The sequence below is a fragment of the Neophocaena asiaeorientalis genome, unplaced genomic scaffold (genome assembly GCF_003031525.2).
Source record: "Neophocaena asiaeorientalis asiaeorientalis breed wild unplaced genomic scaffold, Neophocaena_asiaeorientalis_V1.1 scaffold364, whole genome shotgun sequence".
Taxonomy (NCBI): domain Eukaryota; kingdom Metazoa; phylum Chordata; class Mammalia; order Artiodactyla; family Phocoenidae; genus Neophocaena; species Neophocaena asiaeorientalis.
This window is the reverse complement of record NW_020172457.1, coordinates 1,449,856-1,454,599: the sequence shown is the minus strand read 5'-3', so window position 1 is coordinate 1,454,599 and position 4,744 is coordinate 1,449,856. Positions and strand designations below refer to the sequence as shown.

Here is a 4,744-nt window from a genome sequence, read left to right as displayed (position 1 = left end):
CCTGTACATCAGACCTGAGTCCTAGCCATTTCAGGCTTTACAATTACATACACAATTTAACTTCATTTTGTATGTACAACTACTTTTAAAAGAAATACGCTATCAAGGATCCCTCAATTAAAAAGCCTTCCCCACCTCCACCCCAGTAAACTTACGGACTGTTAAGTTTCATGGACCGTGCTTTCTTTTTTAAAGTTCCATTTGTGTTCTACAAGACAGCCTCTTTCTCCAAGATTAACATTTCTTATGATTGTTCCTGACAATGGATTCACTTCCAGAGGCCCTGCTAAGGATAACCAAAAAAGGGCATGTAGCAGGCTGGTTTTGGCAGCCTGCACGCAGCTTCAGAGCTTTTTAGGTCTTGGTTTTTCTGATGAGTGATTTCCTGAGCATGCCTAGGGAATGACAGGCATCTCCACAGGCAGGCTGCATCCACCTCGGCTGGGGTGTCGTCATTGGCTGCCTATTAGAAAAACTACAGGACAATGCATACCACCGATGCCGACTGTAAACATAGGGGATATGTGTTCACTTAGCATGGACTTCTGGGAGGGGCTAAGGAAGGGCGGTGTGGAGTTTTATTGAATAGAGCAGTGTGTATTAGGCTGCCTGCCTGCCTGCACTCTTGCTGTGCTTCTGCTTAAAGAAATCAGTCCTTCCTTTCCGACTTAGTCCCTGGGAAGAAGTTTCAGCCTGAGAGGTAAGGCACAGAGGGCTTTCTTATAATCTCCTCCAGAGAGTATGGGGACTTTCTCCGGGTTTCAGTCAACATTCCTGGCCAAGGTAGCTGGAGATGCAAGATTGTAAACTCCAGTAAACCATACAAATTCTCAGAGCCAGACCGGGCTTTGCTACCCTGCAGATGTTCCCGGAAGACAAACAGGATGAGATCTCAAGTATTGTTCTTAGAGTTGGGACGAGAGGAGCGATTATATAGAGACGTATATTCAGGGACCACTGGCAACTTTGATAAGATAGCCTTTTGTTAAGGAGTGTCATGGGGGTTATACCTGATAGCCATAGGTCAGTGTCAGTAGCCGTTCTGTGCCTGTCTGCTCACACCAGAAGTCTCTGCTGCATCTTTTATTATCAGAGATTTAAAGAGGTTCTGCTTTAAAAAGAACAATAACTTTTTAGGCTGATGAGAAGCCAAAAAGTGATCATTTGTAACCAAAGTCATTTACATTTTATTCTGCTACCAGTGTTTAAGACTAAACTTTTAGAGCTGCAAGGAAATCAGGTCAGAGTGGGGAAGAGCACTGGCATTTAGCACCGGCTGGGTTAATGTAACTGATCTGATATTTGCTGAGACAGAAGATGCCTCCCATGATCTGTTTCCTATAAAACCTAATAATGAGAGAATGCATGTGCTAGAGGGTGTGTTTTTAGAAATCGCATTTAACATCCGACCAAACTATTTCTTAAGAAATCTTATTTTCTGTTTGAAAGCATGCCTGAGTGTCACTAGAGAATTTGAAAAAGGTGTAGGTTGCAAGTGTGTTCTGAAAAGGGAGGAAACAGCCTTTCATTTCAAGATAGTCCGACATATTGGGGCATCTTAAACAGTAGTACAAGGCAGCTGGTTGGTAGTAGCCTAGAATTCCTTTTAGAGAGAGCTGATTGTAAAGGGTGGGGGAATTTTAGTGCTGTAGCAATGAAATGCATGGTCAAAAAAATGGGTGAGAACAAAGTACTTGGTATTCATGGATCCCTTCGATTAATAGGGCTATGCAGATGGACTTGTAAACTGAAATAGTAAAATCCTTCTAATGTGTTTGGCAAAACCAGACATGGATGTCTAGAACTTAAGTGAAGACTAGGTGGTATGTAGCAAGAAGGGCAAATCTGATCTTTTTAAAAAAATAAACCTGGATGTTAAAGGTTTCCAGCTCCAAATGACTGACTCAGTTTGATTTTATTCCATGGATAGAGGTGGTTTTGTGTTGCGATTCATTAATCTTCTTTCTTTGTATTTAAAAGTTTGGGGATAATTTTCTTGAGAATGCCTCCCTCTCCTTCTAGAAGTGATATATGAGTACAAAATTCCCTGTGAATTTCTTTTCCTGGAACAGTTCTGAGTAAGTGTGAAAGAAAGGCTGCAGGCAAAAGCTATAGTTTGATTATTGTCCTTCCCTCGAAGAGATCAAGTTCCAGACTATTTTCACAGTGTTTTTAATGTCAATCAAAATATGGAGAGCAATTTCTTTTTCAACTGTTCTCTAAGCCGTGTTGGGAATGCAATTTGGAAGGAAATCTATAATCTTGGGATTTGAGGATAAATTCCATTTTGAAACCAACATCTCCGAATCCCTGAGAGTTCAAACTTTGCTACCACCGCTCTCTCCCGGCCTCCTCGTGTGGTCTCTCACCCCCTACAACCAGAAAAACCCATTTTTTTGAAATAATGCTTTAAGTGTTCTGCTGTACATAGTGACGGAACAGGGGGATTTGGATGTTTTACCTTACGTAGGAATTTAGGCCACTCTTTGTGCTACTTTCCTCTTGTTGAATATTAGCTAGGACACATCTCCCCAAATAGGGAGGTAAACGGAGCACAATGAAACCACGGTGCAAAAATTTTCATTTTATTAAAATCATTCAATAAAGAGAAATACAATGGCAAAAGGCTGGAATAAAAAGTCACTAATAAAAAGTTGATCTTAGCACACACAAGGAATGTACTATGAATTGATCCACAGGTAACAGGCTGGGTTGTTTCCATTGTTCAAAACCAGTAGAATGCACAATTTAAATAATTAGGATCAAAAGATTGCTTTAAATAAATACACAATTCTTACATTAAAGTTAAGAGAAGGTTCAAACTGAAGTTTAAAGGATTTAAGCGAGATACATATAAATATGCCCTGACAGTGAGGCTATTAGCAATTCTGATTGGCTCCTATGATTGGCCTGAGGGTCTCCTGCTCTGGGGCAGATGGTATAGGGTGGTCCTTGGCCTGAGGGTCTCCTGCTCTGGGGCAGATGGTATAGGGTGGTCCTGTGTTCAGCCATGGAAAGTTCCAGAGTCCAGCCTACATATTTTCTGTTCTGATAAGTAAAATGTACCTTAGGAGGCCTTTTCTTAGAAGCACATGCAGTTGTCTCCATTTGTCATTTTCGTGGTAGGATGGTTACTAGTTAGTCATTCTTTAGCAAGACAAAAAAGTGACTTATACATGGGCATGAGGAGGGAGTAGCTGGTTGCCCACCTGCCTGCAGCCTATCACATGTCTCAGAAACGTGGTAGGGTGAGGCCCCGGTGGGAGACAGGGGAAAATGCTGACGAAGTGGTATGCAAATAGCATGGTAGGACTAAGGAGGAGGTTAGAAGGATGCTGCCAAAGAATTTTCAGACTTTAAAAAAGAGTTTTCTGGGTAGATTCTCTCAAAGCCCCAAAATAGAACCATTTGCTCCTTATTGAAAGTCCTTCATCCATCAAGTTAATCCAAGTTTATTATTGGAGAGAGGCTTATAGGTTCTGAGTAGTTGGTTAATTTAAAGAGTTACTTGTAGCTCTGGCTCAACTCAGGAGAGGTCAGTCCCAGTACTGGTTCCCCTATTTAAAAAGCCCAAACCTTTGAGGGGAGTCATCAACTCTTTGACCTCATCTGTAGAGTGGGCATTCTAATGTTTCTCGCACCTCCAACAGTGGTTAAGATGTGTAAATGAGATGGAGCTGTTTGCCCCCTCTTCTCTATAGGCTGTATACTCCACTGCCTGCAGTTTGAGTCCTCTGGACATTATGCTCATTTTGGCTGGTATCTCTACTTCTTATCTATTTTCCCTAATTATCTGCTCCTTCCTTCCTCATATTTGAGGACCCTTGAGTGACACCTTCTAGATCCTACTTCTTTCTAAAACCCTGAACCCAGAGTTAGGGAATACTGGTCCACCCCAATGTTGTCTAAATTTTGGCTTTGGTAATCCGAGACCAGGAGGACACAGGTATCAGGGGGCCAATAAGACGGGTCGTCAATGGTGTAAGGCCGTATCCAGGAACCTGAAGATCTAGTTGAATGGAAGACCAATGACAAGGTGCTGACAACAGAAAGGCCTTAGTAAATGAGGCAGCTTCTCTGCCTCCAGCCAAAAGCATGGAACTAATCCCAGCACGTCAAGCCTGGGCCTTGTAAGGAGGCTGAGGTAATCAGGAGCACCTGGCTGTGGTTCCTGTTGGTATTGAGACCAGACTGCTCCCTGGATCTGCCCTCTCGTCTCTGTTTGCCTCAGTCTTTAGTACCCCCAACTGGGTCCCCTGTAATTGTCCCTGGGTGGCATCCCTAACTTCCCTCCCCCAGGCCTCCGCCTCTACCAGATTCTCTAGTTCTTCCACCCCCAGTCCAAACAGGGGGTTTTCTTGATCCAACACTGACAACTTGCAGTGGCCCGGCTCTAGGAGGAAGTCCAGACGAAAGCAGAAGGGTCAAGCCCAGATATGTTCGAGGCAGGGGAACACGTCGTCACGTTTTTAGGCCAAGGGAGAAAGGTTAGAGCAGACAGAGGAGATGGTAGAGCCATTTCTGTGGTAAAGAGCCACTCTGCTTCTCACCCCCAACTCACAGCTGGCTGGTGGTGGGTGAGTGTTGTGAGCGAAGGGGAGAAGGAAAGAGTGACCGGGGGCTGTGAGGAAGAGGTGACGGGGCTGCCCAGTCAGCTGTTCTTCCCTGTGTTGTTGTTGTTTTTCTCCTGAACATCTTCGAGAACCTGATAAAAACTCTAACCCCTCAAGGTCCTTTGCGAACC

The 4,744-nt window shown here is 43.7% G+C and overlaps 1 protein-coding gene across 7 annotated transcripts in view; it reads left to right on the top strand.

Moving 5' to 3' along the window:
* The first annotated feature begins 478 nt into the window (after nt 1-478).
* The window catches only part of CALD1 (caldesmon 1), a 180,721-nt gene continuing 176,455 nt past the window's right edge, over nt 479-4,744 (top strand). For 2 of the 7 annotated variants that reach the window (XM_024737946.1, XM_024737944.1), the window contains exon 1: nt 492-700. The gene's annotated coding sequence lies outside the window, so the exon portion shown is untranslated. Of the gene's footprint in view, nt 701-4,744 lie in introns of all 7 variants that reach the window. The other 5 variants (XM_024737948.1, XM_024737938.1, XM_024737939.1 and 2 more) reach the window with 5 other exon arrangements.